Here is a 26,676-nt window from a genome sequence, read left to right on the forward strand (position 1 = left end):
ATGGTTTGGTTGGGATGTAATTCATGGCATAAAATTCACCCATTTAAAAGGTATAACTCAGGGGTTTCCCTGGCAGTCCAGTGGTTAAAATGTGAGCTTCTACTTCAAGGGGCATTGGTTCAATCCCTGGTCAGGGAACTAAGATCCCACATGCCTCAAAGTGCGGTCAAAAAATACATAAATAAAATAAAACCCTCTGAACCTATGTATTTTTAAAAAGGTATGACTCAGTAGTTTTTAGTATATTTGCAGAGTTTGTGCAGCCATCACCACAGTCTAATTCTAGAACATTTACATCATCCCCCAAAGAAACCCCATACCCATGAGCAGTCACGCTCCATTCCTGGGTTCCCTCGGCCCCTGGCAACCAGTAAGCTGCTCTCTGTCCATTTAGATTTGCCTCTTCTGGACATTTCCCATAAACGGATCATACACCAGGTGGCCTTTTGCATCTGGCTTCTTTCACTTAGCGTGGTGTGTTCAAGGTTCATCAGTGCTGTAGCAGGTATCAGCGCTTCCTTCCTTTTTATGGTGAATGATATCCCATCGTGTGGATTTGCCACATGTGGTGCATCCTTCGTCAGTTTGTAGGCATTTGGGTTTTTTCTACTTCCTGGCTTTTATGACTAAGGCTGCTATGAACATGCGTGTACATGTTTGCGTGTGGAGAGAGGTTTTCGGTTCTCTTGGAGCTACACCCAGGAGTGGAACTGCTGGCTCGTATGGCACCTCTGTTTAACAGTTTGAGGAACTGCTCTCTGGGTCTCTCTCCCCCGAGACTGTGGAGTAGAATTCAGGCCAGAGCTGCTCTTGCGGGCCAAGGTTTTTACCTCGTGGTTGGATGTTGCCAAGGTCTCTTCCTCTACTTGAATATTCTAAAGAGATCCCACAGGAAGACATTTGGGATTCAGGTCTGCTTCTTCAAGGTTGTGTGATCCCGGGCAGGTGACTAAACCTCTCTAACCTGCATTTCCTTCCCTGCAAAATAAGGAAAGACGCCATTCCTAGCCTGAAAGATAATTATGACAGTCAAAATGAGGACACGTGTGAAAGAAGTATTTGTAAAAGCTAAAAACAGCTGTGTGTTACTGTGCAGCTGCTATGCCGTGTCCAACTCTTTGTGACCCCATGGACTGCAGGACACCAGTAGAGATGTTATTTATTCATTCAACAGATATTTATCAAGAGCCTGTTATTTGCCAGATACTATGTTATGTGATGGATATGGACCTGTGACCAAGGCAAATAAAATGCATGCCCTCTGAGATTTTACATTCTGGTCTTTTCAGATTGTGGCCAGCCACTCTATAATCTTGAGCAAACCATGCTTCCTTTTCAGGCCTCAGTTTTACTACCTGTTAAATGGGTGTGCTGGATACATCCAGGTGCAGTCCATCAGTAAATGAACCATACTGTATGGACACAAATTCCCAAACTGCAGGGATCATCTTTAGGAAACAAGGACAGGGGGCTCTTCCTAGACATTCAGAATAGTTTAAGATGGTCCATCCAGGAAAGGTGTGTGGACTAGAACAAACTTCCTTCCCCCTCTCTTCCACATATCTGGGACTCAGTGACGCCACCATCCCCAGGCAGCTCCCAGCTTAACAGGCATGATTCTGTTACATCTGCTGGCTCTTTCCTGTTGGAACCCAGCCTGGTGGTCCAGACCTGCCTGCTGGCCACAGCTGAGAAAGGGGCCCTCTGGGAGCACGTGTTCCTCACGAAGAACAAAGATGTAGGCAGCAGTCTAAAATAGATGTGAAAAAACACTGCTTTTTGTTTTCTCTCTGGAAGGGTGGCTGAATGAGCCACGACAGAGGACCCAGAACGTCTGTACTGAAAACACTATTATTATAAGACAGTGAGAGGAAGGAGCCAGGAGGGGCTGATGGAAGACACCATCCTTATCGCCCCTGTATGCTCTCCAGACTGGGGTTTGGCCCCAAGAGAACCCTGAGCCAGACTTGATACCAAGGGTGATTCTCACTCCTGCTTCCCTACACCCCTGCTGGCTCTGACCGTGTCCCTTGCCTTGCTCTACAATCTTCTGTGGCTCCCCACTACCCTCAGGAGAAGCTGAAGGACTTAACAAGGCATTCAAGGCCCTCCAGGTTCTGGTCCCAAGTGACTTAGCTGGCCTCTTCCCACTCCAGGCTACTTCTTGGCAGTCCTAGAACTTGCCCTACACTTTCATGCCTTTGCTTACCCACCTGGAACCCCTAGATTAGTCCATCAACTCAATTCTGTCTAATCAAAGCAAAGAAATGTCTATGCCCCACTCCCTCCCTCCCAAACCAAGCTTAGTGACCTCAGCCTAGAGACCTGGCTTGAGAGTATAAAATTCCCCAGAGACTGCATGTGGCCAGGTAAATGAATGAAGGTGACCAAGTGGGGTGCCCAGCAGACAGAAATTCTCAAGCTCAGTCTAACGGAGTGGATGCTTCTCAGACCTCCCCAGTTGCTGAGATGCAGGAACATGTAGCTTGATCCTCCAGTTTTGCAAGAGAAGGTGAAAATTGGGGATATAAAATGAAATCTCAATTTTATGAATGTTAGCAACTAATTTAATGTTTTGGAAACACTGTTTAGACCAAACAAAATGTATCTATGGGCCAGATTCAATTTACAGGCCACGAATTGTCAATTTCCCTTTCCTTGTTACAAACAAAAGAAGCTAAGTCACAGTGTTATATGTCAACAGTCTCCAACCTTTTAGGCACCAGGGGCCGCTTTTGTAAGACACAGTTTTTCCACAGACCAGGGGAATGGGGAGATGGTTTGGGGATGATTCAAGTGCGTTACATTTATTATGTACTTTATTTCTGTTATTATTACATAAGCTCCATCTCCAATCATCAGGCATTCAATTCCAGAGGTTGGGGACCCCTGTTACAAGTGATACAGACATATTTGGCCTTATCCTTGAGGCTGGGTTGGGTGCTCTCTCCTAGGGTGGTCTTGACAGTATCTCTCTGAGGAGATGAGATTTGTGCAAAGACCTAAAGGGAGTGAGGGAATCAGGTTGTGGTTAATCTGGACGAAGAACTTTCCAGGAAGTCAGAACTGCAAACGCAGAGGCCCTGAGACAGGAAACAGCCTGGTGTGTCTGAAGCATAGCAGCAAGGCTGTGGGCTGGAGTGGAGTAAGACAGGAGAGGGGAAGGGGATGAGGAGTGATAACCAGGTCCACATCTATACAGGGCCCGTGGGAGCCTGAATTTAATTCAGAATCAACAGTGAAGACAAAGAATTGATGAATGAATGAATGGGTTCCAAACTGCTCACCGGAATATTCATATTTGCTGTGGGAGTGTGGGTGTGACTGCTTTGTCTTAGGGTCTGAAGTCTTCAGAATTATGCTGGAAGATGTTGGTCTGTGATTAACAGTGCCAGGTTGCCATCAGTCTGGAGCTGTTTTAATGGTGCTTGATTAGAAGCCTCAGATGGAGAGGGGTCTTCATGAGGGTGGGTATGTATGAGAAAGACAGACAAATGGAGAGGAACCAGGCAGAAAGAGACGGGGCTCACCAGAGTGCCTGACTAGTACCCTCATCCCAGCAGGCCAGGGACACCAGGCCTCCAGTAGGGGACTCTGAGCTCCCCAGCATGCCCATGAGACTTCTGATCACCAAGTCTCAGGACTCCTGCAGCCACCCCTGGTGAACCCACTGGTGATAGCATGTGGCAGACCCGCTTCTGTCCTTGGCCGCACTCGGCCTATGAGACTATTTTCTGCCTTGACTCAGGCACTGGCATCCCAGCTGCTGGCAAGTGAGCCTGGTGGGGTTGCCATGGCGACCCTCGGGCATGGATTCCCAGAGATGCTCCCTGCATCCTCCCCGATCCTGCCACTGCTGATTGCTGGGGGAGAGCGTGACTCACCGTTAAATATATCACGGCCGTCCCAAATTGGCGGCTCAGCCCCGGCAGCCGGATGTGGGGACAGGCAGCATCTGGGGGTGTGTGGGGTTGGGAGGCTGAGAGGCATGACCTCCTGAGCATCTTCAGAGCGTTCAGCTCCTGTCACTCCCGGGCGGTACCTTCACCAATCCCCTGCCCAGATATCCTGCCCTTCCCAGTCTGTCTGGGCAACTCCGTTCATTTGCTAGCCGGGTGACCTTGGACAAGCTTTCCTTCTCTGGGTCTCAAAGTCCTTATCTGTAAAATGGGGGTGATGTGAATGCCGATGGTCGAGAACTGTGGAGGGTCTGAGCTTTCACTTGGCTTGCAAGCTAACAAGTGAGCCTGCCACAGTTGAGTGGATACTGGCAGGAGACATGAGCTGGCTGTGTCAGAGACAAAGGACTATTACAGCCCAGCAGGTGGCATGAACTTCACGTTCCCATCAGCCCTCTTTGCCCCCAGGTTCCATGGGAGCCCTGCAAGGTGCCCCAGATGGCTGCTGCTCCACCTGGACTTGTCACAGCTGAGGATCCCTGGGCTTAGGAAACCCCCAATTTTATAAGAAAGCTGCTGGCAAAGCGGCTCAGCCTTTGCCCTGGTAGGAGACCTCATCTTTATTATACTGATAGGGAAACAACTCTCGGTGTACTATTTCTATCTTCCAAGGCTGCTGGCTAGACATCCTTGAGAAGAGAGTCCAGAACAAGGCTCTCATTGTCTCTTGCTCGGAAGACAGGCAGACATGGAGTCACCCGTGGAGAATCGTCTCCTGCCTCAGTCTGTAGGGCTGTTGGGAGAGCAAAGGAGTTCACACACGTAAACTGCTTCACACAGCCACCTGGCGAAGAATAAGCACTTAATAACGTCAGCGGCTATCATATGACTCTCAGCTTTTGTTGCTGTTTAGTCACTAGGCCACGTCTGACTCTTTTGTGACCCCATGGACTGTAGCCCAGCAGGCTCTTCTGTCCATGAGATTTTCCAGGCAAGAATACTTGCCTGGACTGCAAGGAGTTGCCATTTCCTTCTCCAGCGGATCTTTCTGACCCAGGGATCAAATCCGCATTTCCTGAACTGGCAGACAGATTCTTTACCTCTCAACCACCAGGGAACTCCCTTCATAATATAATCTCTCTTTAACTAGTAGGAAGTCAGAGGCCTTCTGCTTTGTGGTTTCCCAGTTAGGTGACGAAGAAAATCCTGGCTTCTACCCTTTCTCACCAGGACATGCCCACTTATCTCCTGGGCTCCTCAGAGCTTTAACAACCCCTAGTCCACACCCTGGCTCCTCCCTCTGACTTCTCTGGGTTCTTTTTTTTTAATGGCTTTTTTGGAGAAATAATGTATATACCATAACATTCCTTCATTTTAAAGAGTACAATGCAATAGTTTTTAGTAAATTTACGGAGCTGTGCTATGATCCGATTTCAGAACATTTCCCCAAGAAAAAACCTCCTGCCTACTTGCATTCACTCCCCATTCCCACCCACAGGCCCAGGAAACCACACATCTGCTTTCTGTCTCTCTGGATCTGCCTCTTTTGGACATTTCATAGAAACAGACTCACACAGTACGTGGCCTTTGGCGTCTGGCTTCTTCCATTGAGCATAGTATTTTGGAGGTTTGCGGCGTTGCATGCATCAGCACTTCATTCCTTTTTTACAGCTGAGTAGTATTTCGTTCTTTGTCTAGTCCACACTTTGTATCCAATAACCTTCCCTAGGTTCCTGATGAGAGCTCTTGGGATGCTGTCATTTTCAGCACGGGCACTGACTGTCACAGCTGGGATCCTGCTATTGGCACTCCTTAGGCCTTATCCTGTCATCTTGGCCCTTTGGGGAGTCCTGGCGAGCTGAAAATAAGAGAGGAGCAGTTTGGCAGATGGAGTTTTAGAGACTTTTAAAACCACATGGCACACTACTTCCATGAAAAGCAAGCAAACCCACTTCCATGGAGCCAGTCCAAGCCCTGGAGAAAGAGGCAGGCATTCATGAAGATTTTACAGGCCAAATTCCCCTACCTCTTCCCAGCTCCATCTCCACGGCAGTCCCACACGATCGTCCAAAGAGAAGAGCAGGAGAGATTTCTGGTGCTTTCCTATATGATGGCCTTATCTCCTTAGACATTCCAAATAGGACAAGAACTCCCAGATAATTCCATGTTCCATGAAAAATATGTGCAAAACGGAATTAAAGGAAAACATCTCTTCTCCACCTCTGCCACCTTCACCCTTGACTATGGAGGCTCTGGGGGTGTGTTTGGTTAATAAAGGATTCTGTCTCAAAAAAGGAAGAGTCCACGACTGTTCTTAGCTATTCTAGTTGGTGAACTGCAGAGAGACAGGGGAAACATCAGCAGGTAAAGTTTTCTGGCCTGATTTATTGACCTTCCTTCAAATAACCAGAAATCGGGATTCCCTGGTGGCTCAGACAGTAAAGAGTCTGCCTGCAATGTGGGAGACTCGGGTTCGATCCCTGGGTCGGGGAGATCCCCTGGAGAAGGACATGGCAACGCACTCCAGTGTTCTTGTCTGGAGAATCCCATGGACCGAGGAGCCTGGCGGGCTACAGTCCTTGGGGTCGCAGAGAGTCGGACACAACTAAGCGACTTCACTTCCTCCTTTCCTCAAATAGCCAGGCTTCTCCATTGTTATTCACATCCTACATCTGGATGTGGGGTTCCTGCAAGATGTAGGAAATGCCTTCCAAGTTGGGGAGTGTGTTGGGGAGGTGTTCTGGTTATCTATTGTTGTGTAACAAGCCACCCCCAAGACTTAGTGGCTTGAAACAAAATCATTGATTTGTTCATGAATCTGAAATGGGTACAGGGATGGGTGGGGCTAGTTCATTTCTACAGGGCATGTGATGCCCACGGCAACACCTCAGCTGGGGCTCCCTCACACAGCCCAGCCTAGGAGTCGTTCCTGGCTGTCAGTTCCTCTCCATGGAGCATCTCCTCACAGCATGGTAACTGGGCTCCAAGCGTAATCACACCAAGAAACAGGAAGTGATAGATGGCCGTTTCTCACGGCTCGGGTCCTGAAACTGCCAGCACGTCATTTCAGCCATACTCTATTGAACAAGTGATTGCAGAGCCCAAATTCAGGAGGAAGGAACATCAACCGCACCTCATGACAAATGAGAGGCAAAGATCGTGATGGCAGTGTTTTCTTTTGGCCGTGCTGTGCATCGTGTGGGATCTTAGTTCCCAGACCAGGAATTAAACCCGCAGCCCCTGCCATTGGATCACCAGGGAAGGCCCTGAAAGTGAAGTTTTAAGACTCACGTGGCTAGCAAGTTCATGGCACGTCAGTAGGTCAGGAGGTTTTGGAGGAAGATGTGATGGGACAATCAAACCTAGAACAAGACCCCCCCGGCTGCCTCATGTTGGCCAACATGGCGTACGTGCTCAGTCACTCAGTTGTGTCCGACTCTTTGTGACCCCTTGGAATGTAGCCCACCAGGCTTCTCTGTCCATGGGATTTTCCAGGCAAGAGTACTGGAGTGGGTTGCCATTTCCTTCTCCAGGGGATTTTTCCAACTCAGAGATCAAACCTGCGTCTCCTGCATTAGCAGGTGAATTATTTACCACTGAGCCACCTGGAAAGCCCCTGGCCAAAGTTGGTTTCAGCCAAATTTCATTTTGTCCCATGGGCCAAACGTAAAGCAGGACCCCACCCTTCCAGTTCTACGCCCACAGGTCAGTGTCCTGCCTTTGGAAATCCAGGCCTTCTTGCTCAGTCTTGGCCCACAACATTGTCTCACAAGTGGGGAAACCCAGGGAATTTCCTGGCAGTCCAGTGGTTAAGCCTTCCAACGCAGAGCATATGGGTCCCATTCCTGGTCAGGGAGCTAAAGTCCCACATGCTTCCTGGCAAAAAAACCAAAACATAAAACAGAAACGATGTTGTAACAACTTCAGTAAAGACTTTAAAAATGGTCCAGAGCAAAAAAATCTTTAAAAAGAAAAAAAAAAAAGAATGGGGAGACCCACTAATGAGCTGGTCTGGCAACACACAGGTGCCTCGCCAGGTCCCTAAGCCCCTGCTTTAATGGAATCCAAAGAAACCTCTCTAGACACACCTTTCATCAGAGCTTTTAGGGAAAATAGCTAGAGCTCTCCAGCTTCTTCCGGGAACACACCAGCAGTGAAGCATAACCCCCCCACCATGAACTCAGGGTACCATATGACTGGACACCCTTGTCATCTGGATTTTCTAGAATCCTTTTTCTTCAGACCCTGAGCAGCAGGCCTGTCCTTACCTGCATGGTTGTCTGAGCAGCAAATTGCTAATGCCAGTGTGCTTAGAGGATCTCTTCTTGGATAGGAGGGGACAAGACCAGGTTTTGGATGCTGCCTTCTGCTCTTAGTGGCTGTGGGGCATCAGGCAAGTGACTTCACTTCTCTGAGTCTCCATTTCCTTTTCTGGTGGGCAGAAATACCATTCCTGGATATTGCGAGAATGAAGTAGACCGTGTACCTATTATACTCCTTACAGTGCTTTGCCCCATAATAGCTGCTCAGTTAATCGTAACTATCCTTATGATGAATGATCATTTTCTGCCTCATAGTGGTTTTTTGGAATGGAGAGCCAATTCCAAGGAAAGCCAATTTTGTGTAAGATCTCATTTGCTGGGACCTCCCTGGGGGTCTAGTGGTTAAGACTCCACCTTCCAAAGCAGGGGGCCCCGGGTTCAATCCCTGGTTGGGGAACTAGAGTGCACGTGCCACAATGAAGATGGAAGATCCCGAGCGTCACAACTAAGACCCAGCACAGCCAACTAAAGAAATAAATAATATTTTACTAAAAAGATTTCATTTGCTGTTTACATGGGAACATTTCCTAGTTCCTTGGTAACCATGCATTTGGAGCAGTATGTCACTATACAAATATTACCTTGAGCCCAAAAAAGTTCTCATTGTGTTTCTTGACTACCTTGGCTAAACAGAGCATGCTTTGCCTCCAATCAAACACACAAAACAGGTATTGTTACCGCAGTGACGTGGGCAGGTAGCCAGCAGAAAAACTGCCCAACCCCAGTGGGAAGTCAGATCTGCATTTCTTGGAAGGAAAAATCCACTGGGCATTTCGGAGCTCCTTAGTCCAGTTGGAGTACTAAGGAGTCTGGATTCACTTGTTTGTCCTCCAACAAATCTCTTTGTAATGTCTACTGTACACCAGCCCCTTGCTAGGCTCCGAGCCTACAGTGATGAAGGAAAAGAGCCAAGGCCCCAGAGCTCATGAAGCTTACAGTCTAGAAAGGAGAGAGGAACAAAAAACAACAGGACACCATGGAATATATAATATCTGTCCACAGATGCACTTCCCTGGTGGCTCAGTGGTAAAGAATCCACCCGTCAATGCAGGAGACGCAGGTTTGATCTCTGGGTCAGGAAGATTCTCTGGAGGAGGAAATGGCAACCCACTCCAGTGTTCTTGCCTGGAAAATCCCATGAACAGAGGAACCCAGTGGGCTACAGTCCATAGGGTCACAAAAGAGTTGGCCATGACTTAGCAACTAAACAACAATAAATCTACAGATGTAATAAGGAAGAGCACAGATTTTGATGGAAAGTTGGTGGCATTTGAAGGAGGTCAGGGTAAGCCCTTCTGGGGATGTGACATTTAAGCAGAGATGCGAAATAAGTGAAGAAAAGAGATGAGTGTTGTGTGGGGGGTGGAGTGTTCTAGGCAGAGGGAATGGCTAGTGCAAAGGCCCTGAGGCTGGAAGTGTCTGGTGTGTTCCAGGAGCAGCAAGAAGGCCAGTGTGGCGGAGCAGAGTGAGCAAGGGGAGGAGCGGAGAGAGGCAGGCCAGAGAGGGAAGAAGGGCCCACCACTCAGGGCCTTGCGGGCCTCGTAAGGACGTCAGCCTTTGTTCTGAGTGCACTGGGAGATGGTAGGGTTTTGAACCAAGAAGACAAAAATGAGCCAGCTTAGGTTCTGGGACCCCTCAGATAAATGTGGAAAATGAATCTGTTTGTCATAGGCACAAGGACAGAAGCAGGAAGATAGTGAGGAGGTGACTGCAACAGACCAAGCAGAAGAGGATAGTGGCCTGGCCCAGGGGCGTCAGTGAGGGGAAGGGGAGAAGTGGGTACATTCCAGATACCTCTTTTTTTTTTTGGTCCACACTGTGAGACACGGGATCTTAGTTCCCCGACCAGGGATCGAACCCACGCCCCCTTCTGTGGAAGCCCGGAATCTTAACCACTAGACCTCCAGGGAAATTCCCCCCAAATCTCTTGAAGGTAGATGTGACAGGTCTGGCCGATGCATTAGCTCTTCTGAGATTCCCTGTCACTGGGGCCTCCACCTGCTCCCACCAGCAGGCTCAGCAGCACAGTCTAGACCAGGTCAGCCGGGCCCTGCCCACTTGGGGAGACGGCGGCCTTGTCCACCCATGCCCTGGGGACCCAGGCACTGGGCAAGGGCCGTCCTGGCTTCTCCCAGGTGGTGTCTCAGAAAGAGTTCTGGACTGAAGAGCCTTACTATGGGTGACACCCCCGACTGTGTGACCTTAGACAAGTCTCCTTCCCCATGCTGAATCTCAGCTTGCCTATCTGTGAAGTGGGAATTTTGAAACCAACCCTACTTCCTCCTGGGGTGGCTGTGAGAAGTCAGATGCAGGCTAGGCACGAGTTCTGAGGACACTAAAGGGCCACATTTACAAAGGGGTTAAACTCAACCACGTTATCAGTAGTGATATTTGGTTATTTCTGCTGTCCTGTGGGCTGCTGGGGAACTTTGACCTTGGTTCAAGTCAGGCTACAGCTATGCTAAGTGAACACATCTCACTTTTCTTATTGAAGCATAGTTTATTTGCAATATTAGTTTCAGGTGTACAACCTCGTGGTTCTATATTCTCACAGATGATACTCCATTTAAAGTTACCAGAAAAGATTGTCTCTATTCCCTGTGGTGTGTGGTGTGTGTGGGTTAGTCGCTCAGTCGTCTCCGACTGTTTGCGACCCCACAAACTGTAGCCTCCTCTATCCATGGGATTCTCCAGGCAAGAATACCAGAGTGGATTGCCATTCCCTTCTCCAGAGGATCTTCCTGAGCCAGGGATCGAACCAAGGTCTCCTGCATTGCAGGCAGATTCTTTACCATCTGAGCTACCCTGTGCTGCATATTAAATCTTTGTATCTTATTTATTTTATACCTAGTAATTTATCTCTCTTAATCTGCTACTCTATCTTGCCTCTCTCCCCACTGGCTAGCCACTAGTCCAATATTGATTCATTTATTCCATTTTCTTAGATTTATAAGTGAAAACAAACATCTCTTACTTCGATGCTGTGGCTAAACAGCCTGGGCTGCATGTGGGGTCGGACAGAACTGAGTGGAGCTTCTAGCTCAGTTTCCGGAAAGTCAGCTAAAAAAAAACCCAACGATCCCCTGAGTTCACAGGCAGACCAGCCTTCCAGCCTGGTATTCCCTCCTGCCCCCTCTCACCCAAGGTTCCCAGAGGGGAGCCAGGCCCCGCCGCTGCATCCTGGTGACTTTGTCACTGTCCCCCGGGAATGGCTAAATGTGGATCGTGGGCTTACTGTTCCTCTTCTCTGAGCTTCCCTGGTCTCTCCCTGAGAACTGGGTCCTTCAGGCCAAGAGAAACCTCAATTCAATTCAGTTGCTCAGTCGTGTCTGGCTCTTTGCAACCCCATGGACTGCAGCACACCAGGCTTCCCTGTCCATCACCAACTCCCAGAGCTTACTCAAACTCATGTCCGCCATCCAACCATCTCATCCTCTGTCGTCCCCTTCTCCTGCCTTCAATCTTTCCCAGCATCAGGATCTTTTCCAGTGAGTCAGCTTTTTGCCCCAGGTAGCCAAAGTATTGAAGACTAGAAGACTTCTATTTTTTGAGATTCCTGGAATATGAATTTATTTTCTTAAACCCCCAAAATGAAGACCTCCCAAAATTTGCATAACATTTAAAATATTAAATTGAACAAATTCATGCTTTTGACCTACCTCCACAAAATTACAACACAGGGTATGTGTGAGGTTCACAAGAAAACCACAGGATTTGTTTTATGTGCTTATATATGTATATTTTAAATTCATGCTGTTCTTGTAGCCTGAGCCAGTAATGGGATGCAAGAGTGGTGAGGTCTGGCGAAAGCAGTCTTATCTCATCATCATCACTTGTGTCCCTGTTTGGGTATGTAACCCATTTAGAGTTAAGGTCAAAATTCTAAAAATATTGGGATGTCAGTATTTTAAATAGGTGATATATTTTCTTGATGTGAAAGTTAGTGTTAAAAAAGGCATACAGTGAAAAGTCCTTCTCCCACCCCTGTCCCCAGCCCTCCTCCCCAGAGGCAGCCACAATTACTAATTTCTTCTGATTGCTTCCAGAAACAATTTAACCACATACAAGTTCATCCTAATTCATGTGTGCATAGATCCTTTTTCTTTGCTTTATTGAAATGGGGGCTGGCTACACATATTGTTCTCATCTTGCTCTGTTTGCTAACATTATTCCTCAGGGATTATTCTCTATTTATGCATATTGGGCCATCCTGCTCCTCCTTTACAGCTGCATAGTATTCCATTGTATGGCTGACTCATTGTTGATTTAACTTGCATTGTTGATGGACACTGAGGTTGTTTCAGATCTTTCTAATCTAATAAACAACAATGCAGTGAGTAACTTTATGTTTATATCATGAAAACTTGTTGAAGACCCTTAGGGATTATGAGGTCTGGGAGGAATGGCTCCTTTTTTACATACCTTCAACCCCTTTCTGGAAGGTGAAGCTTGATTAAGTACAGCATCACAAAACGGACAGAGAACATTCCAGGCAGAGGGGACCGCAATCCAAAGGCCCTAGGGCAGAAATGAGCTCAATTTATTTGGAAATGGCAAGAAGGCCATTGTGGGTGGAGTGGAACCTGTGAGGGAGAGAGGTTAGAGAGGACTTCAGCGGGTAATCGAGCCATGGTGACGTGAGGCAGGAGGGAGCTAATGAATGAATGAATGAAGCCATTCACTGACATTCATTCAGTGACAACTGAAGACATCATATTCCGAGAGACAGGCATGGCCCTCCCCTGACCTCTGGGAAGATTGGTGGCCGCCGCCCGTGGGTCCCCTAGAGCTTTCCCCAAGGTCACCCACAGAGAGGAAGGAACCCTCCAGGTCTTCAATCAGCTGGGTTCTGGCCTCTCCCAGTGCCCACACGGGCACGGGGCAAGCACTTTTGTTCATTATTTGTATTGTTATTTATTTTTATTTTTTGGCTGTATTGCATGGCATGTGGGATCCTGGTTCTGCACCAGGAATCAAACCCGTGCCCCTTGCATTGGAAGCACAGAGTCTTAACCACCAGACCAGGGAAGTTAACTACCAGGGAAGTCTCACAGATTTTTCAAATGGGAACTCATGAGTGGCTGAAGTGGGCAGAGCTCAGAATATCCCACTGCTTCGGCCCCCCTAAAACACTCTCGTCCATCTTTGCATGGCCAACCCATCTCTCTCTGAGCAGCTCACCTTCCCAGGCCACCACTGATCCATTTCCTCCCTCTCCCGGTCTCCACCCACCTGCCCAGCTTGCCCCATCTCCTCACCATTCGGAGCCACCTGGAAGCCTGGTGGTTTCACAGCCCCACTCTGCCTAGACAAGCTGTGAGCAGCCTGGTTTCACTGCTCATAGGGGTGAAGGCAGTACTGGCCCCCACCTTTCAGGGCTGGATGGAGATGCAGTAAATGCACATAAAGTATTCTGAGCAGGGTCTGGCTTGGAGAGTGCTCAGGTCGGGCATTGCTTTTCCACCCAGGGCCTTAAATTTCATCTCCTTTCATTCATTGCTCGTGTGTCATCGGGCTCCTGTTCTGAACCTTGAGCTCAGGAAGGGAGTGTTGCCAGTCCGATTCAGCCCTGTAAACCCAAGTGATATTTAAAGAGACCTTGGAGGAGAAGTCCAGAGTTATCTGGGGCAGGAGGGATGGGGAGAGAGCAGAGGCCGTGTGTGGACCCTGGGGGCAGCCCAGTGGGGAAAGGGGAGGGCGGCCACGGGCTGTGGGGCAGAGAGGCAGTGAGGAGGGACATGCGGACTAGAGGGGGAGGGGGGCAGGAGCCAGACCCTGCAGGGCCTTGAGAGCCACAGCTCCGGGGTCTGGGTTCATTCCCAAGGTACCGGGGAGCCATAGGAAGCTCGAAAGCAGAGGGGTGAGGCGTTCAGCTCCCGCAGACAATTCTGATCTTGGGGTTCTCCGGGAGGAGGGGTTAGAGGAGGCAAGAGAGTGGGCAGCGCCGACTCAAACCATGACTGCCCACTCGGGTCTGTCTGTCCGTCTGTCCCGCTCCTCTGTCCCCCTCCCCCGTCTTTTTATTCGCTGTCTCTCCCACTCCTTCCTTCCCTGTTTCCTCCTTGTCTCTTCTCTCCTACCATCGTGTCTCTCTCGTACTCACTCACCTTCCCCTCTCCCTCCCTCCCGCCGCTTCCCTGAACAGAACTCTAATTCATCTTCCCCACGCTGGCTGGCCCTGGCGCCCTTCCTTTGGCAGAGCTCATTATTTTAATTAAACTCTGGGATCTGTTTTACTAGCCTGACATCTTGCTTAGGGAAACCAAAAGAGGAGCTGCCTGGGGCCAGGACGGGAAGCCGCTGGGCATTGTGGGAAGGTTTCCATCGCCGTCTGGGGAAGGGGCCCTGCTCTTAAAGGGGCAGCTGGGCGTGGCGGCTAGGGATTGAGGTCTGGCTTGGCCTCAAAGCCCCATCACTTCCTCGGGGCGAGCTCCTTCCTGGGCTATAAAATGAGGTATTAATAATTCTTCTTTCATAGGGTTTTGAGAGGTTTAAGTGAGTTAACACAGCACTTTTCAACCTGAGGGTCATAAAGTCAATTTAGTGGGTCACAACCACCATTGAAAACCCAAGAACATCAACAACAAACAAACAAACAAAAATACCAGAATATGTCTCACTGGGAATCCGTGTTGTGTGAGGAGCCTTTATTTCAGAATGGGAATGCTCTCTGGTTTGTTGTGTAAATGTCTCTCTTCCTCAGGCGGCCCTTCTTAAAGTCTTGAAAGTACCATTAAAATACTCAACAAAGTTCATACAGTAACACTCAAACTGTGGGGGCTGATGTTTTCTTGTGGGTAGCAAGAAAAGACTTCCTGTTGACTTCTCTACAGTATCAGCAGTTTCACCCCATCTTACACACAGGAAAACTGAGTCTCAGAGAAAGAAGAGGCTGTCCCATGCCAGTGGACCAAGCAGAGCTGCAAACCCTGGCCTGACCAGGCCTGAGTACTGCCTACCCTCCCCCATCTAGGCCTGCAGGCATGCATGCGTGCTAAGTCATTTCAGTCATATCTGACTCTTTGCGACCCCATGGACTGTAGTCTACCTGGCTCCTATGTCCGTGGGATTCTCCAGGCAAGAATACTGGAGTGGATTGCCATACCCTCCTCCAGAGATCAAACCTGTGTCTCTAAAGTCTCCTGCATTGGCAGGTGGGTTCTTTACCACCAGCGCCACCTGGGAAGCCCCAGGTCTGCAGGAGGTGGAGGGGTAATCCTCTGACTGCTAATGAGAACTCCGGCCTGGCAGGACTCGGTCTGTCTGGGCAGGGGCTTCTGGGGCTAGGGTTACCCTTGGCTGTGACCAGAGGCAGTGCAAACCCCCAACCCAGTGATCTTGCCTCTCTAGTACCCCACCCCCAGGTCAGAGGGGAGAAGGCTGTAGTTTTTCTGCTTCTTTCTAGACTTTCCAAAAGCCAGCAAGTCTAGGGGAAATTCCCAAGTGGAGCAAAGGAAGATGCGGTGGCTTGTGCAGGGCTGTGAGGAGGGGCGGCCAGTCTGGCAGTGTCTGCAGGCTGTGGAAAGGCAGGGGTGGGGGGCAGGAGGGGAGGGGAGGGGTGAGGGGAGGGCACCACTATGAGGTCACAACGGAAAACAGGCCCTCAGCTGAGAGGCGGGAAACCTGGGTCCCAGGCTTAATTCCCCCCAGCAGGGTTGTGCGCCTGAGGGCCAGTTCCTTCCCCTCTCTGGCCCTCAGATTCCACACCCGTATAATGGGCATGGTGGCTCAGAGGCCCTTTAGGAAACTCACCACTCAGATGTCTCAGAAACGCTCCTATGAGCCTGCTCCTATGAGATTCTGAGAAATCTCCCCAACTTCCCCAGTGGGGAAGGCCTCGTGTACTTATTCATCCAACAAACATTTATTGAGCACCTCCTGTGTACAGGGAGCTGGGGACACATAGGGGACCAAGGCAGACCCAGTCCCTGCCCCTCATTCTAGTGCATGAGACAACAAGCCAAGAAAGAAATGACCGAGTGCTTTCGAAGCCCTGGAAGAGGGTCTAGGGATGACAAGTGAGGGTAGGGGGCGGGCTGCTTTACCAAGATGGTCAGGAAGCTTCTCTGTGGAGGTAACATCTGAGCTGAAACCTGAAGAGGGAGGACGAAAGAGACCTAGGGAGACCTCAGGAGAGTGGACTACAAGTACCAAGCCCTGAGGCTGGAGGGCCAAGAGGCCAGGGTGAGGAGGAGGTGGGTGAGACAGGAGAGGCAGTCAGCGCCAGATCCGGCAGCGCCTTGAGGCCTTTGATTGGCTTTTGTTCCCAGTGCGCGGGGTCACCCTAGGGGCTTTTGAGCAGGGCAGTCACAGAATCATCGTGTTTTTAAAAGATGCTTCTGAGTGGAGAATGGGTTGCAGGGGTGAGGGGGGACACCAGTAAGGGGACCACTGCCATCGTCCTTGCAGGACTCAGGAACCTGGAGCAGGGTGGTGGTGGGGGACGTGGGGACAAGCGGTCAGACTCTGTGTCCGTTTTGAAGGTGGAGAGAGCAATCAGGGAGGGCTCCCAGGTTGGTGGCCTGAGGCTCTGGGAAGACGGGCGTGCCCTCTGCCGCAACAGGGAAGAGCCAGTACAGAGCAAGTGGGGGCTTGGCTTGGTCTCGTGAAGTTGGAGACACCAGTGGGACATCCAAGTGTCAAAGCCAACCTCTTCCCACCCAGCCCGGCCCCGCCCGCCCAGATGGCGTGTGGAGGGGAGCCCGCCTTGCGGCAGAGATTAATTCCCGTGACCCAGTTCTGTCTGCCGGTGGCTATGTGGGTCACCTGTACTGCAGGGCCTTGCCCCCCAGAGCCTGTCCCACACCCACCCTCCCCTCTCTGGTGTTCTCAGTTTTCAGGACCCTGCGGCCCCAAGAACATTGAGGGAGGAAAACCAGAACATGGCTGTTCCGCTGGCCTGTCTGTGAGCCCTGGATCCCCCTGTCTGTGCTCTTGTTGTACCCTCTGCCTAAAATCCCCTTTCCCCTCCTTTTATTCTTTTTTTTTTTTTTTAATTTTTGGCCACACCCCACAGCATGTGGGACCTTGGTTCCCCCGCCAGGGATGGAACCAGTGCATTGGAAGGTGGAGTCTTAACTCCTGGGCCTCCAGGGAAGTCCCTCTGCCCCACTTCCCCTCTCAACTCTCACATATTCTCTCCACCCTTTTATGTTAAGCCCAGAAGCCGCCAAGAAACCTTCCTGGCTTTCCACTTAGAATAATAGGTACCATATTTTAAATGCCTATTAAGTGCCAGGCTCTGTAAAAAGTAATTTATCTTTCTGGTCTCATCTAATCTTTGGAGACAGAGATGACTGCTTCTGTTTTACTGATGAGCAAGTTAGGGTTGAAGGAGGTAAAGTCACGATCTTGAGGTCATGTGAGGGAAGCGGCAGAGGTGGCAGAAATTCAAACTATACTCTGTCATGTTTTACAGAGCAGCTTAGGTACTTCTGTGCCTAAGGGACTTTGGGCTCCTCAAGGGCATAGATTGAGTGTATTTAGTTTTTGCATCCCCAGAATCTGGCACAAGCCCTTCATACATGCTGGCTGGCTGGCTGGATAGATAGATGGATACGTAGGAAGACAGATGGATGGATACCTAGTAGATGGGTGGGTGGATTTGTGGATGGGTGGGTAGATGAATTATAGATGAACAAGTGGCTAAATGATGGATGGATGGATGGATGGTGGGTAAGTACATAGATGGGTAGATGGAAGGAAGGAAGGATGGGTGAGGTGGATGAAGTAGAAAAAGACAAGAAAGGTGTGAGAGATAGACAATTTCCACATGAGAAAGTGTTCTTGCACATTAAGTCATTGGTGATGCTCCCCAATGATTAAGGATCATTGATCAAGGATGTTCCCCAAGGATCAAGCAGTTCAGAGGCCAACTCCTTTCAAAGAAGACCGGAAACAGATCCACCATTTATTCAGCACCCATTATGGATCAGGCACCATCCTAAGAACCTTATGTGCATTAATCAATCCTCACAAAAGCCCTATGAAGAGAGTACTATTCTTATTTCTCAGATGAGAAATCAAACCACTTAACACAGGAGTGAGACCCCTGTGGACCCTCATAGCACTGCCTGCTGGTGGGATGTGAATCCGAAGCTACAGTAATTCCAAGGTGGCACAGAGGTAAAGAATCTGCCTGCCAATGCTGGGGACACGGGTTCAATATCTGGGTTGGAAAGATCCCCTGGAGTAGGAAATGGCAACCCACTCCAGAATTCTTGCCTGGAAAATCCCATAGACAGAGGAGCCTGGCGAGCTACAGGCCATGGGGCGGCAAAGAGTCAAACAGGACGGAGCATGCAAGCATCAACTCTGAAAGGTTTTCTGACCCCAGGGCCTTTGAACTTACTGGTCTCTGCTTGGGGCCATCTGCCCCAGGCTCCTTCTCACAGTCAGATCTTAGCTCAAACATTTCCTCTTAGAAAGGCCGTTATCAACCACCTTACTCAGCAGCCCCCCAACTATTCTAAGAATTACTTAGGGACAATACAGATTTGGCTGCTGTGGTAGAGACCCAAATAGATGTGGCTTATGCAATATCAAATATGTTTCTTCTCTTTCTCAGTAAGGAGAGGTCACTGGTTCTTGAAATGCGATATATACATCTGAGGTGTATGGGGCCCCCACAAAGTGGGTGGGTGCAGTGGTCGAGAGAGGGCTCTGAACCCAGCTCTGCCTGAATCCAAATCTCACCACCACCTCTCACGACTGAGGTCAGGTGGACCTGGCACAAGGATCTTAGCCTCTCTGAGCTAGTATTTCCGATCTGAAAATTCAGCTGTTAATAACATCCTATTTCATAACGATCCCAGGAATGGATACACACAAAATGTCCAGAGCAGGGTCAGCAAGCCAGGGCCTACTGGCCAAGTCTAGCCCACCAACTGTTTTTGTATGGCCTGCAAGCTACAGGTGGTTCTTACATGTTTCACTCACTGAAAAATATCAAAGAAGAAATCTCAATTCAGAGAATATGAAAATTATGTGAAATTCAAATTTTACTGTCCCATGAAGTTTTATTGGAACACAGCCCATTTGTTTCTGTTTGTTTCTGGCTGCCTTCATGCAAAAGATACTGCTTCCCTGGTGGCTCAGATGGTAAAGAATCTGCCTGCAATGCAGGAGACCTACCTGGGTTTGGTCCCTGGGTTGGAAAGATCCCCTGGAGAAGGAAATGGCAACCTACTCCAGCATTCTTGCCTGGGAAATCCCATGGACAGAGGAGCCTGGTGGGCTACAGCCCACGGGGTCACAAAGAGTCAGACACGACTGAGTGACTAACACTTTCACTTGTACCAAGTGCAGAGTGCAGCGGTTGCGACAGGCCGTGTGACCCACGATGTCTGGCCCTTTACAGAGAAAGTTTGCCGAAGCCTCGTCTAGAGAGCGTTGCCTGGTACACAACAAACCTCAGATGGTGTTAACTCACTGAGGTCCTTGGGACGCTGCTATGGCGCAGGGGCCAGACTGGGTTTATTAAGTACCAATTGTGGGCTGCGCCCTGGGCTAGAAACATTATGTGGACAAATCTCATCTCAGCACGTGGAATTAGGTGTGACTATGTCCATTTTATGTGGAGAAGGCAATGGCACCCCACTCCAGTACTCTTGCCCAGAAAATCCCATGAACGGAGGAGCCTGGTGGGCTGCAGTCCATGGGGTCGCTGAGAGTCGGACACGACTGAGCGACTTCACTTTCACTTTTCACTTTCATGCATTGGAGAAGGAAATGGCAACCCACTCCAGTGTTCTTGCCTGGAGAATCCCAGGGACCGGGGAGCCTGGTGGGCTGCCGTCTCTGGGGTCGCACAGAGTCGGACACGACTAAAGCGACTTAGCAGCAGTAGCAGCATGTCCGTTTTATAGATGAAGAAACTGAGGCTCAAAGAGGTGATGGCACTTGCCCGAGATCACCCAGCTGGATAAGTAGCAGAGCTGAGATTTAAAGTCAGGGTCTTCTGGTTCCACTGACTGCCCCCTTCCCTTCCCCTCCATATACACACCACCCATCCCACTGCCTGAGATGGCTCTGCAAAAATGCCAGCCACTGTTTCTCCAAGGCCTGGCAATGGAATCATCTGGAAGAGTTCGCTGAAAGTGCAGGTTCCTGGGATTTCCCTGCTGGTCCAGTGGCCAAGTGGAGAAGGCAATGGCACCCCACTCCAGTACTCTTGCAGGGAAAATCCCATGGACGCAGGAGCCTGGTAGGCTGTAGTCCATGGGGTCGCTAAGAGTCGGACACGACTGAGCGACTTCCCTTTCACTTCTCACCTTCATGCATTGGAGAAGGAAATGGCAACCCACTCCAGTGTTCTTGCCTGGAGAATCCCAGGGACGGGAGAGCCTGGTGGGCTTCCGTCTATGGGGTCGCACAGAGTCGGACACGACTGAAGCGACTTAGCAGCAGCAGCAGCAGCCAGTGGCCAAGACTGCACTCCCAAGGCAGAGGGCCTGGGTTTGATCCCACCTGCTGCAACTAAGACCTGATACAGCCCAATAAATCCTTTAAAAAAAAAACAAAGGCGATCCCTGAGCCCTACTGCAGACCTCCTGAATCAGCCTCCGTAGGGGGGACCAGGGATGCTTCGCCAGCAAGAGTTCCCAGAGGATTCCAGTGTCAGAGGGGTGGTCGGCGGGAGGAGGTCCCCATGGGCTGCAGCTGGCAGAGGGTGGGGATCTTCCCAAGGAAGGCTGAGCTGAGGAAGAGTTGGACAGGTAAGGGGAAAGCAAGGGGTGGCCTAGGCAGGGCAGCCTGCCCACGTGGAGTCGAGGAGGCACTGTTGAGGCTGGTCTCCACGAGCTCTGGAACTCCGGGGAGTTCTCCTACCCGGAGCTCTCCTACTGGGAAGATCTTCCTTTCCTCTGGGATTTTAGGAAGAAACTGGAAGCTCCTCACTCCAGCCTCCAAAACCCCATGTGATCTGCCTTTCCGTCATCATCTCCGACCTTCCTTTCCTCGCTTCTTCCACCCTGGCCTCCTCTCTGGTCCTGAAACATACCTTGTTCCTGTCTCAGGGCCTTTGTACTTTCTGCTTCCTCTATCTTGCTCAGCCTCAGACTTCAGCGCAACAGCCACCTCCGAGGGGCCTTTCCCGACCAGCTGCCTTCTCCCTCATAGGCATCTCTCCCCACAACCACATCCCTGCTGTTATTTATCTGTTTATTGGCTCCTCCTCTCTCCTGGGGCTTCCCAGGTGGCTCAGTGGTGAAGAATCTGCCAATGCAGGAGAGGCGGGTTCGATCCCCGGGTCAGGAAGTTCCCCTGGAGGATAAAAATGGCAACCTATTCCAGTGTTCTTGCCAGAAGAATCCCACGGACAGGGGAGCCTGGCGGGCTATGGTCCGTGGGTTCGCAGAGTCAGACACGACTGAGCGACTGAGTACACACACACCTCTCTCCTGAGAAATGACTTCCTGCTTCCTTCACGGCTGTGCTCCTCAGAGCCCAGCACAGTGCCTAGAACTCAGAAATTATTCAGTACCTGGTGACCAAATGAACGAAAAATGTGAAACATGCCCCAGAGAAGGGCTGAGCCAAACTCCTAGGCTCTTCTCCTGGTGAAGTACTCAGCACCCAGGGGGTGGCCGGCTAAGGTTTGAGATGAGAGCTCTGTGGCATGAAAGTGGGTGGAGAGGGCCTTCCCTGGCGGTCCAGTGGCTAAGACCCCGCGTTCCCAATGCCAGGGGCCCACGTTCATCCCTTATCGGGGAACTGGATCCTTCATGCCACAACTGAGACCCAGTGAGGCCAGATAAATACTAAAAGAAAAAAAAAGTTGGGGAGATTTCCTGAAAGAGAAAACAAGGCAGCTGAAAGGGCCCTTTCCTTCCTCTTACCCCTTGGAGAGGAAGACATGCTGTTGCCTTCTGGAATTCTCCAGTCATCTCGCTGCCTCCACAGACCCGGGAGCTACCCCAGCTCCCTTCACTGAATAAGCCCTGGACCAGCCCTCCACAGGCACGCTCCCGTTAGATCCCACCACTCAACGAGTGACGAAGGGTCCCTGCGCCCATTTCACAGATGGAGAAACAGATTTGGAGAGGGAAAGGAATTTGTCCTGGGTCCAGGGTGAAACCCAAACACTGGAACTCAGCCCTCTCTCTAAAGCCCCTTTTCTTGGCCCCCATGTTGCCTGCCACTCAACCCCACCATCCATGCCACTTCTGCATACTCCCCTAACGCGCCACTGTCAGACAGTCCCTCTGCAATCTAACTCAAAGTCAGGAGAAAGTCCCTCTGCAATCTAACTCAAAGCCAGGAGACAGGCAGCTTTGTTTCTGTTTCACCTGCAAATTTAGGGCTCAGTTTCCACCAGAAAGGCATAGAGAGGTGAAATATTTATTTGGCTGTGCTGCGTCTTAATTGCAGCATGTGGGATCTAGTTCCCTGACCAGGGATCGAACCTGGGCCCTCTGAATTGAAAGTACAGAGTCTTAGCCACTGGACCACCAGGGAAGACCTCTGCCTCAAGGTTTGAACCAGAGAAGTCAAAGAGTGAGCAGGAGAGGCAGGCCACGCTCCCGGTTTTATTCCCAGTCACAAAATTAGGCTGGCTCTGAAGGTCATTCATTGTACATATGGGGAGGGTGAGGCCCAAAGATGGGAAAGACTTGCTGAGGTCACACGTGGCAGAGTTGGACCCAGAACCAGACTCAGTTTCCCCAGCCATAAAATGGGTTAGACTGGGTGGGATGGGGAGCCTGGCAAATGTTCTCTCCCAGGCCTCAAGCGGTGCCCCCTGTAGGAAGTCTTTCCTCCTGCTCCCAGGTGGACTCAGTTTCTCCCAGGCAGTGGGCTCTCCCCCTCTCCCCTGGACCCTCTCACTCTGCTTTGCAATAAGTTGTGTGTCTGTCCCTCTGCTACTAAACAGGAAGGAGGGTTGGGTCTTACTTGCTCTTGCAGACCTGGTGTCTCGTCCAGAGTTGATCACCTTTAGTTAAAATGTATGCATTTGTATTTAGGTGTATATGCAGTATCAGAGAAGGCAATGGCACCCTACTCCAGTACTCTTGCCTGGAAAATCCCATGAACGGAGGAGCCTGGTGGGCTGCAGTCCATGGGGTCGCTAAGAGTCGGACACGATTGAGCGACTTCACTTTCACTTTGCACTTTCATGCATTGGAGAAGGAAATGGCAACCCACTCCAGTGTTCTTGCCTGGAGAATCCCAGGGACCGGGGAGCCTGGTGGGCTGCCGTCTATGGGGTCGCACAGAGTCGGACACGACTGAAGCGACTTAGCAGCAGCATATGCAGCATACCAGCCCTTCATTCATTCAACCGGCGACCCCCGCGCATCAGGCACCACAGTGCTAGGAGTTGGAAGTTTGGCGATGGACACAATGAACACGGTAGACTGGGCTCCACTGCACAGAGCTCCTAGCAGAGTGGTGGAGATGAGCATTGCACCTCATCCTGCAAACATTCAAACTCACGTTGGCGGGGCCAGGAAGAGAGTGAGGTGCCAGGGCGTAAAATTTAAGATGTTCACTCTCGAGGTGGTAGTGTATGCCCCCTCCTCAGCCTGGCCCTGAAAGCATGAGCAGAGAGACGAGCCCTCATCAGGGAGGCAGGAGAGGGTCATGGAAGGCAGCCCTGAGAAGGGAAGATGTATAAACACACACGTCACTCAGGGTAATTGTTCTCCACTCCCTAACCAATCCAAGCCCCTTTTATATGACAAATATTCTGTGAACTCCTCACCACTATGAAAGTCATAGATAATATACTTGACTTGGTCGGGAAGATCCCCTGGAGAAGGAAATGGTAACCCATTCCAGTATTCTTGCCCGGAAAATCCCGTGGACCGAGGAGCCTGGCAGGCTACAGTCCCTGGGGTCAAAAAGAGTCGAACACGACTGAGCGACTTCACTTTTCCCTTTTCCCTAGCAGTCCAGTGTGTTAAGACTTCGCACTTCCACTGCAGGGGGCACTCCCAAGGGTTTGATCTTTGGTTGGGGAACTAAGATTCCACGTGCTGCACAGTCAAAAGAAAAAAAAAGAAGTAGATACTAGACTTGGCCTATGTACATAACTCATCCCCCAGCCAAATCAATACACGTAATGCCCTAACTTTAGCAGAAAGAATTACAAGGAAAATAATTTATATTAAACTTGTATGCATTTCAATACACAAATGCCTGGTCACGACGATGACTCCAGAAAACACGATGAAGCGTCAGGTGCGTACCCTATACATAGACGCACTGCAAGTGCAACAGAGGGAAAAACGAGCCGCAGGTGTGCTGGCAGCCCACATACCACGAGTGGCGCTGCCATCAGTCATGCGGTTTTTCCAGTGTCGTGAGTAACTCTCAGTGAAGTTCTGAACAGATGAAAAGACAGTTCTACAGCTGTTTCAGTCAGTGGTTGCATTTCTGGAAAATTCGGGCTACGTTAAACCTTGGCACTGGTGGGAGATTTTGATGTGTTTAGATGTAAAATGGAGTCAGAGCCTAGGTTCGAGAAATCGTAAGCAGCCCTGTTTTGTGCGGTTCAGGCCGCCCAGCGTACCAGCCTCTGCCCCCTGGGTGCCCAAGTGCCCCCCCAACTATCCTCAGGACAGCCCCACACTTTTCCAGGCCTTCTGGGCAGAATCACTGGAGCCAGCCTCCCGCTTACAGCCAGTGTCCAAACTGAAGGCCACTCTGTTATCTACTGGTCCTTCTATTCTCAACCTAATGGCTTGTTTACGCTTTATTTACATTATCAGGGGCCTGGCACGCCCCCACAGCAGCTTTTTTTTTTTTTTTTTTTCCCAATTTGTGCACAACCTTGGCAATTAGCCTTGTAAGTAAAGGAGACATCAGCAGAAATTTCCTCCTGACCGATCTGAACCAGCCTTGTTCCCAAGAAGTCAGCAGCCCCTGGCTGACTCCACTGTGAATTCTCAGCTGCTCCAGACCAGCCCTGTGGACAATAACCAGCTCCCCTGTGCGCTCACAACCAGAAATGGCAGCTCATGAGGTCTGGAACCCCTGCCGTTGTTTTTTAGAACCAGAACCATAATGAGTGCTTCTATGAGCTAAAGCCTTTTTTTTAAAAAAATAATTTTGTTGATTTATTTTTTTGGCTGTGCTGGGTCTTAGTTGTGGTATGTGAGATCTTCAGTCTTCATTGAAGTACGTAGTATCTTTAGTTGCGGCAAGTGCAATCTAGCTAGCTCATCAGGGATCGAGCCTGGACCCCTGCATTGGGAGTGATAGCCACTGGACCACCAGGGGAGTCCTTATGAGCCAAAGACTTAACTCCAACAGACTTTCTTACCCAAGCAGCTAATGCATAACTGGGTTTCTCTTCCTTGAGAAGGAAGAGACAGAAAAAGAAAATTTCTTTTATTTCCTCCTTCATCCTTTCACCTTTCCCTAACAAGCCCCCGCCCCCACCCCCCCCACCCCACAATTAGACATGCACCTCCTGGTCTCCAAGAGGGAGATCTTATCCAGAATAAAGTACTTCACTTCTTGCCTTTAGAATTTCCAGATTTTAAGTCCTCCCAATTGAAAGCTAGGGATCTTTTAAGAGTAAAGGATGATGATTCATGATTCATCTTTTATAATTATCCTTGGAACCAAACCCATGAGGCATGCAGACCTACTGTGTGTTGTTTCTACTCATCCTCACCACCTCCAGGATAGACCTTTCTCATCCCCGTGTTGCTGATGAGGAAACAGAAGTTCAGAGAGGGCTGTGACTCGCCCAGGGTCACACAGAAGGTCCGCTGCAAAGCCGGAGTTCATCCCGGATCCACTGTTCTCAGAGCCCACCCTTGTTACAGTCACCCTGCTGCAGAGTCCTTTTCCTTCTCCCAGGGTAGAAATAGCTGTTTACTCTATTTTCTATGAACAGGTTTCCAATGAAGCCTCCAGAATGTGTGTGATCAAGCCAGCGAATTCAAAAATACAGCTCTTATTACGGAACTTAGTATTAGCCAGCCACCCACCCGCCTGGCTCTAATTAAAGGCCTGTCTGTCTTCGGCTTACAAATCTCGGCTTTCTGGGGCTTATAATTTAACCAGTTGCAATCAAGCCCCAGAGAGTTGCTGGTAGAAGACTGGCCTCTCCACTCCCCATCTTACTGAGGCTAGTGATAGAGAGACAGGGTACCATTAATATGGCCTTGGGTTCGAACCCTGACTCGGCAGCTCAGGGGTGGGGCTCAGGTAAGGCCGGCAAGTCCAGAATCGATATTATTGATTTTTTCTTTTCTTTCAGACTCCAAGATGGCTCAACATGGCAGATCCTGTCTTTATAATAGATATAGATATTTTTGTTTGTCATGCATTTTTTTTTTTTGCATTAAGTATGATTTTCTAAAATAGTGCCCTAAAATATTATATATCTTGATTTCTGAGTTTTGGGAGACTTCAGTTTTGCACCCTTAAATTTTTTCACTCTAGTCTTGGCCCTGGTGCCACTTCATATAACCTTTGTCAAGTTACCACCCACTCGCCTC

At 49.9% G+C, this 26,676-nt stretch overlaps 1 protein-coding gene, 1 long non-coding RNA gene and 1 other non-coding gene across 8 annotated transcripts in view; 1 reads left to right on the forward strand and 2 right to left on the reverse strand.

The window, feature by feature from the left end:
• KCNB1 (potassium voltage-gated channel subfamily B member 1) overlaps positions 1-26,676 on the forward strand; it is a 111,701-nt gene that overhangs the window by 55,835 nt on the left and 29,190 nt on the right. The gene's annotated exons all lie outside the window — the stretch shown is intronic.
• On the reverse strand, positions 208-14,497 carry LOC147360030 (uncharacterized). Of its 6 annotated transcripts, XR_015138914.1 has the most exons (8): positions 14,050-14,356; positions 13,480-13,790; positions 12,644-12,739; positions 11,622-11,777; positions 8,168-8,352; positions 5,473-5,757; positions 3,885-4,692; positions 2,802-3,002 (listed from the first exon to the last, which is right to left on the reverse strand). It is a non-coding gene; the product is annotated as an uncharacterized LOC147360030 (long non-coding RNA). The 6 variants fall into 6 exon arrangements; XR_015138915.1 differs by lacking the exons at positions 2,802-3,002; positions 3,885-4,692; positions 11,622-11,777 and adding an exon at positions 208-978; XR_015138918.1 differs by lacking the exons at positions 8,168-8,352; positions 11,622-11,777 and having other exon boundaries at positions 3,885-4,160; positions 14,329-14,493.
• On the reverse strand, positions 22,606-22,678 carry TRNAE-UUC (transfer RNA glutamic acid (anticodon UUC)). The gene has a single exon. It is a non-coding gene; the product is annotated as a tRNA-Glu (tRNA).

Source organism: Bos grunniens, chromosome 13, assembly GCF_055505025.1.
Source record: "Bos grunniens cultivar Pamir isolate PY7600 chromosome 13, Bosgru_T2T1.0, whole genome shotgun sequence".
Taxonomy (NCBI): Eukaryota; Metazoa; Chordata; class Mammalia; order Artiodactyla; family Bovidae; genus Bos; species Bos grunniens.